Below are 8,567 nucleotides of genomic sequence, written 5' to 3'. Positions count from 1 at the left end.
TGTTGCACATTTTAAAGCAGTGTTTGTGTAACTTTTTTACTGTGCTGAATTAAATGTACTCTGAAGCAACGTTCCTTTTTCTGTATATGTTTTTAAACTTTTTTTTAATGCAGACACTTCAAACAAATGGATCCTGATCAGAAACCAAATCAAAAGTCATCAAAATAAATAACTAGGGAGATAACTTTAAAACCACCAGATTGCACTATTGCAAAGAAAGAACTAGAAAAATACATAGCAAATGTATGAGTTCCATAAGTGATGTTTTGCCAGAAATCTTCACTTTCGTCCTTTTGTCCACATCTGTGTAAGATATGTTTCATGACTGATTTCACTAAATCAGTGGAATGACAGCAGAAAGTGTAATTTATGCTTTAGACCTGAGCATTCAGGCTAGAAGGGGATTAGTAATCTTTTTTTTTATACATGTAAGAATAGAAATAGCTTTAAAACGAAAAGGATCCCCATCCACCCACCCCACAAAGCATCCCCCAAAACTCAGTTTGAAGCTGAGAGATTGTGGCATAGTTCTGTGTGGAAAGGCCAGTCTTAGCCAAATCCATTTCATGTGTACAGGAAAACGATTCTTTGGTACCTGATCATACCCTGAGTGATGTGTGAGCAGCTAAACCAAGCAACTATGCATGCAGTAAGTTCTCTCAGAGCAGTCATGTTCATTCTCATTGCTGAAGTGCTGTCTGAATGTGCCTGTGCAGTGTATTCTGAAAAAATGGAGACAGCTATTCCATGGTATTTCATCACTTGGCCTTCTGCACTACTATTTTGTGAAGTCGTAGCAGTTGGCTCACAAGCACCCTAAAGTATGCAGTATAGGGTGGAGTGGGCCATAGAGTGCCTTCTCTGCTTTTAGAGAAAGGTACACTGTAGAAAAAATGGATTAAACTGCTTCTTTGAAGATGTTTGTGTTGTCACTGTACTACCAGAAAAAAAAAAAGTACTGAAAACATTATTGAATTTCTATCTGCTAAGAGTAAAGTAATGGTTTTTAGGAAATTTAATTGACATTGTATATTTTAATTAGTTGGATAGTTGTTGGGTTTTGTAAAGCATTTATTTCTTAGAGATAACTATAATTTGCATGGTTACCACAACAGTACTGTGGAAATGTTTGTTGTTGTGAAATCTATAACCAATAGGAGTACAAGACATTTTCTTAATAAGTTTTTTGTTTCTGTTTTTGAGTATAAAACTTAATTATGGTCAAAGAATACAAAATGCAGATTATATCTTGGGTTTTCTTTGGGTTTGTGAGTGAGTGTTGTGAAAACTACTTACGTTTTAGCCATCAAGTATAACATAGCCATCAGTGTTTCATAGCAGTATTTTCAAGGTTTATGCGAGGACAGTGTTATGCGTTCTTTTTAATTACAAGAAATGGACGAAAATAAATCCTGTGTCTTCAAGAAAGAAAATATAAAACCTGTAGTGCTAAAATATTTTAATCTGAGGGAAAGACAAATACCACAGTGTAATTCACCATTGTTTAGGAGAACCTTGTAGAATCATAAGGTGCTGTTATTAAAAGAGAGTGACAAATTATTGAAATTCTCATAACACTTTATCTTTGAAGAATAGATGAATTTGACTTTCTTACACTTGGGCATAAAATCTTCCTCCTGAAACCCAACACTTTAAATAACGTAGATCTATAGTAAAGGTTCTAATATAAGTAAGCATCCTGCTCTATTTGCCTCTCTGTGGAGATGGAGAATCCACTTCCTTGCCTTAGTTTATACTCATATTTAATCATATATTCAGTTTCTTGACTCTTATTTCTCTTTGTCTACAAGAGCAGTCACTGTGGACATGGTAAGTTCTTCATTCAGTGTGTTTAAGAAGACTGAAGTTGATTTGAATAGTACATAATAATTTATTACAGTTCTTAAATCCCTCTATGAGAAACTTTCCCAGCCTTCTAGTAATTATTTTGCAGCTTTTTCCGGTATTGTTTCTTGTTTTCCTCTGTCATTTTTTAAAATATGGACCCCTATGTTGTGTTAGGATTGGCTAGGTCAGTACTAGATAGATGTGCAATTCCTCTGTACTCTACAATGAAAAATTATTGCTGTTCTTTTTGCTTTACATTTACATGGAATTCTGTCTACAGTTTGATTTTTATTTTTAACTTCTAGTTAATTTTTTACAGTGACTGCTTTTTCAGGATACGCTTTGCAGGTGCGATGTACATTTCTTGCATAGTGCAGCTTTGTTATTAAAAAGTATCTTGTATGAGTGTATGTGGCTTGAGGAATATGCATTGCTATAGCTCTGTCAGAATTTACCATTCTTTCATCAGTTTTGTTCTGCCACCTGTACAGTTTTATTTGAGATGTCATATTTTCTTGGGCAGTGCAGTGAGCCTTTTCATCTGTAGGTCGCAGGGAGCTCTCTAGGTTCAAATCAAGTTCTCCTTATCACTCAACCTTATTTAGACTCAGTTTTCTAGTAGTAGCACTAAATGTACTTTGAAATTACGTTGCATTCCCAAAGCTTGTGCTTTTCTTTGTTGTTACTTGAGCGAGGTGTCAGATATGATAGCAGCATGGATTAAACGGAGGATCTCCTTCACAGCTGGAGGCAATGCCAAATTCTTTTCTAACTAGATGTTTCAAAATAGACCATCTCCTTAGTCAAAGATGTGCGAATAATGCAGATTTAAAAAACAGCTAATCATCTTCCTTGCTTAAGCTGATTTATTTTTGGTTTTAGTGTCTTTGGAATTTCATTGAGTGGTGCTGTTTGGTTTGCTTAATTATTCCCATATACTCCCACTCACTATTCTGAGTTATCATCAGTGGATGACAGCCAGAAAGCTTGTACTAGAAGCATGTTCTGAAAATTTAAACCGTTATTTACAGTGAAACAGCTGTTGTATTGTTGGTCCTCATGATTTGTTTATTAACGTATTTTGACGTCTTTTGACATTTGATGCTGTGTCATTTAATGTGGATCATAGAACATGTACATTAAAGGTTTTAAGCAAATATTTTGAGTTTGTTCTTCTTTGCTCTGTTGTATCTTATTTTTTCAAAGACTTTCTTCTCTCTCATCCTAGATTAACTGCTTTCATACAGCAGTTTTGAGATGTCCCATTTATGAAACATACAAATATGCTTTCCATATATGGTTTCTGATGCTTTTCATATTGGTTTATTCCTCTTGGTTTTCAATACAAACTGATAATTCATGCCTGTTCATTTTTGTGTGTTTCTTCTATTATAACTTCACTTTTCTGATCTCCTGTATAGTTACTAAACATCAGAAGGGCACTTAGAAAATACAAAATTCTGTTAATGGCAATGCTGGTATAGATCTGTAATAGCTTGTTTTTCCTTTTTCTCATTTAAGTAGCGTGGATTTGCATGCATCAGTGTAGCTGATAAGAGTGGAGTCCCTTCTGAAAAGGGAAGACTTGCATCCAGTGATTTGGCTTGGATTTTTTTCAAAGAAACGCTTGTGCATTTCTGAGGGATGTTTGCGTGCAGTTGGGTTGTATTATTAGATTGAAGGAAGATCATGTACTCACAGCTGAGCTGTACTGTAAATCAAATACCTTGAAAAGGTTACAGCGCTCTAAACAATATCTGTGTTACCTTTGTAATGGTACAGTGTGTTAATACCTAATATTCGTGATTTATGTCAAATACTGGTTTGCATGTGATAGGTTTGTACAGCATTTACTGGTTATTAATCTCTTTTCCTGTGTTGCAAATGAAGAAGCCTACACTTTAGTCTGACTTTTTTTTTTAAAGAATATAATCATAAATCAGAAACAATGCTGACTCAACCTCCCTGTATTTTAATTTCATTGTATGGAGTGCTAATCTCGATTCTTGCAATCTCTGACAGAGCTTTGAGCTGTGAACAGCAGAGGGAGCAAATGCTGTGGGCGGCTCTGGCTCACTGACAATGCCTTCATTGGTCAAGAATTAGAGGCTGAGTGCTGGCCCGTGACTCAATCAAACTCCGGTTTTTTTTTGTGTCAGAAAAGAATCCATTTGGAAATTAGCAATAAATTTTAAATCTCAAACAGTAGACACATTAGGCATTTTAGTTTATTATTTCTATCCACTAATAAAAATGTGACAGCTGTTGGTCAAACAGTTAACATGTAGGAAAAAAACCTATATGGGATTTTCCTTTTATTTAAAGCATTGTTTTCATAGTTTATTGAAGTTATTGAATATGTTGGTAGATGACAAATAGAAGAACTTGTAAATTGGAACCTACAGGAAGGCAGTACAATAAAAATTCTTATTTACATATTTCCTGCTATTATGCAGCAAAACTTAACCAGTCAGCTAGAAGTCTAATAATTTTTATTTTTACCTGCTTACAGTGAATAGTCCCATTGAACTTGGTGGCAATTCCCATGATTTAAGGTACAGATCTGTGAATTTAATTTCCTCATATTCACTCATCAGCAGCAGTACCAGTACATGGTGTCTGAGGCCTTACTGTTGAGGAGGGATGTCTCCAAACCTCTAAGTACTTTGAGAAACCATAAGCGAGAAACCCATGCTGCTGTCTTCCCCATCAGCTCAGCCTCAACTTTGCACCTACGTGAACAGTGTCAGTACAACGGCAGGAAATAGAGGGTGGACACAAGGTCTGTTACCATGTACAGAAGGAAGCTGGCAAGAAGCATGATCACCATGCTAGTTTTAGTCATATGATTTAGTTTTATATCGTCCTGTGAGGAGCAGGGAGTTGGGCTCGATGATCCTTTCGAGTCCCTTCCAGCTTGGGATAATCTATGAACAGAAATGGCCCATGTGGAGACATTAGTCTTTGGATTAAGTTTGTGTCTTCATACAAGGAGGATTATGAGGTGCACAGTCATATCCTTTGCAGAATAGAATTCTGCAAATGTTATCCACCTGGGCATTCACTAGGTGACTATCCTTTCAGACATCATGCTGAAGCCCAAGTTACTAGGGCTACTATTTGTAAGTATCCAATGGAATGACATTAACTTAGCTTGCCTGTATTCCTACAAATCACTACACAGCTTTGGATTGCTTTGTAGCCTGGAAAGAGTGGATGGATTAATGTCTAATGTGCATTTAGCGTTCTTTGATTTAGTATTTATACATTTCTGAATCAAATCCAAGGAAGAGTTAGGTTGTTAGACCACTAATCTGTATTAGTGTAAGGATTTTGCTTGTAAATTCCCCATCCTTAGCTCTGTCTTTCAGAATCACACACATTTTGTGGTTTCTCTTGTTTGTTAGCCCATAGAGGATTTTTCTCGTCTGAATTTCTTAAATTGTAACAGAGTTAGATAAGACTTTTTGGTTTTCCTTTGTTCCTTTGTCACCTTTTGTCTCCATTATAAGAAAGAGACACTGTTTGAGACCCTCCTTGGAATAATGTGTACAATTCAGTTGCCTGTGTTCAAGAAGGATGAGCACAGAACAGAACTGGTACACTAGAATGCTGGGAATTGCTGGTTCTGTGAACAGACAACTCTTCTGAGAAAAAACTTAGATTTGGGAGCAGTTGTGATCAGAGAAGCATTTACTGAAAAGGCTGAAGTGGCTGCAACTTCCCCTTCCCATGTTTAGGATTGCTTATTGAAGCACATGTTTTCAGACATGTGATGGGGGAACAATCATGCAGCTCTCCTGTAGCTACTTTATTTAAGTGGAGCAGGAAGAGAAACCCAGAAAAGGAAAGAGTGATTTAAATTAAAAGACAGCAATGGTGTAAGAACAAATGTCCATGAATATGTTTTAGTTCACAGAACACAATTCGTGAGCTTTAAATCTTATCAGACCAAAGTTTCAGAGCAATTTGATGAAAGATTTTATATGACATGTTTGCTTATGATAATAAGGTATTGGACTTAATGACCTGGGATCTTCTCCAGCATGTTTTTATGAAAGCTTTCATCTATGAGAAATTGTTTCAAGGTTTTTATAACAGATTTCAGTCCAAGTCATTTCCCTTGGCTGATAGAGTTCTGTAGTAGCGTGTTGTTGTTAAGATTCTGCTTTTTCCCGTTAGGGATTTTTAGAGAGACCTGCAAGGATTGTGGAGATTGCTATTTTTTTTCCTTAAAGTTTTAAAGAAAATTTTTCAGAGTGAAAGTAGTGAAATGCTTGGTAGTAGAAGTGCCCAAGTCCATGATTGTACCATTTCTGTAGTAAGTTTTAATACAGCTATAGTAGTGGATAACTTAAAAGAAGCAGATGAAGTCTGGGTTGGGTTCTGAACACCACTATCTTTATCCTGAAAGGAGACACCAAGGGGTATGTCTTTGTCCTACAAAAAAAAAAATCCTCTCTGAACTTTCTCTGAGAGGCTGCCGATACAGACTTCTTCCTGTTCTTGTTAAGTGTTTGTGAATTGTTAAGTTATCAGCCATTCAAATGTTAAAATGCAGGTGAGGTGCTACACCTGTGAGGTAGTGAAGTATAAACTTCTTTTGCAAGCCAGGTACTTGCTGTAGTCAGTTAAAATGAAGTGGAAGTTTTGCCTCCTTTGGCAGGGGGGAGAGGGTGACCTTTCAAATATATTTAAAAAATATACACACACACCATTTTATAAAATGGCTTTTTCTCTTCTGTCAACAAATTCTGACTTAGATGTACCTTTCTTTCTAGATGAAAAAGAGAAACTACTTCTTTTGATGTCAGGCACACTCACGCATGCTTTATCCTGGACAGCTGATGAAGGAAGTGCTTTCCTGTAGCACCTGTTCCTCACCTGATAAATTCTGCTGGGTGCAGGTGGTAATGAATTGTATATTTTTAAGGTTTATCAATATCCTCATCTGTTAAGAATTCATGTTGAAAACTGTGGGAAATGTTTGTATGAAGGATTAGGATTTCTTAGCGCCTCCTAGTTGTTTTTTTTTAATAGCTACAACATTAAATTGGATAACCTGTTTAATTGTATACATTATAAGAAATTTCTGAGGCAATAAATATTTTCCTTTAATTGTTCTGCAATTAATGTTAATGATTTTATTTTATGTGCCAAAAAATATAAATGCAGAAACAACTACTGGAATTCGATAGCTCAGTAACACAGAAACGTATTGAATAGACCAAAGCAGTTGAGTTTGATCCAAAGTATCCTGAGTATTTCTGTATGTTACTCACATATGATGGAATTGATTATGGTAATGTTTAGCAGATTTTGATAGCACATGTTAGGAGACAGCATACTTGTAGATAGTATTAATATTTTTCATATACGTTCTTTGGCTTCAAGATTACAAATAACAGGGACTGAGTTAAGGGTAATAATGTTGTAAAAAAAATCAGTAGATAAGAGCAAAGCAAGGGAATAAACTTAAGTAGTTATCATAGTTATTTAAAACTGCAGAACAGAGCCAATGCCTAAGATTAGATCTTTTACCAGGATAATAAAAACAGATTGAGAAAGCTGTGTCTTTTACTGCAGTTACGGAAAGGTCACTTCTGTGACTGGGATAAAGATCCTGTCCTTTCCAGGATGCACAGATGTCTTGTGCATGATTGGTAACTCTGGGATGTTCTCGACACATGAGATTTATTGCATGTATGCAGATTAACTCTAGAGAATAAAGGCTGTAATTCTGATATGAGGGCGTTAAATTGGATTTATGCTGCATATCCTGTATGGTTCATCTAATTGTGCTCTGTACATCTGATGCATCTCGTAACTCTTAACAGGGACAGCAGGTATCTCATAATCCATTGAAAAGAGAAAAGTGATTACTTTGTAAGAAACATCTTTAATTTACAGTACTATTCATTAGACTACTCATTAGAAAAGGGCAGTTGGTCATGTCTTGGTTGATTTTTGTGATGCAGAAAAAGATATTTATGTATATTTTACAGTAAAAGTAAAATTACAACAGAGGAAGTAGAAAAAGCATTAATGTATCCTTTTTCTTTTAAAAATTCATGCCAGTAAAAAAATATGGATTTCTTTACAAACAAAGCCCACTATGTATTGGCCTGACAAGCAATTTCTGCTCAGATAAGCCACAAACTACCATATGTTTATGCTGTTGGTGCTAGTCAGAAATATTATCTGAAATCTTGAGGAAATTTGTGTAAAGGCTGTGAAGGTTAATTAAAAAAAAAGTTATTTTGAAATTGGGACAGTTTATAAATTCCTCCAGCCTTGTTTTTGTGTTCTCTCACAGTGTGCAATATCCAAGGAACAAACCATTCCAAAATATTTTGTGTTCAACAGCTGCAAGAAGAATTTAACTTTGTTGTTGAGGAAGAGATTAAAAAGTGTAAATGCTTCCAGCTCTCACAATTAACAGCTTTAGGTAGGTAAATTGCTGTTTTGAACAAGTACCTCTGTAGGGATATACCATGTAGTAGGTCAGGAATTTAATATTTCAGGTAAAGTCTTTGTTTTAACTTGTGTGTGACAAATTATATTAACCTTAATCTGTACCTTTTTAAAAAATATTTTCTGAATCCAGCTTTCCTATTTCTTTATATGTTCATGTAGCAGAGAATTTAGTTAATTATTAGCTTGGCTCCCAATTCATGTCTATGTATGTTACTTCCTTTATTACATACTTGCAGCACATT

The sequence above is a fragment of the Cuculus canorus genome, chromosome 7 (assembly GCF_017976375.1).
Source record: "Cuculus canorus isolate bCucCan1 chromosome 7, bCucCan1.pri, whole genome shotgun sequence".
Classification (NCBI taxonomy): domain Eukaryota; kingdom Metazoa; phylum Chordata; class Aves; order Cuculiformes; family Cuculidae; genus Cuculus; species Cuculus canorus.
Note: the sequence above shows the minus strand (reverse complement) of the source record.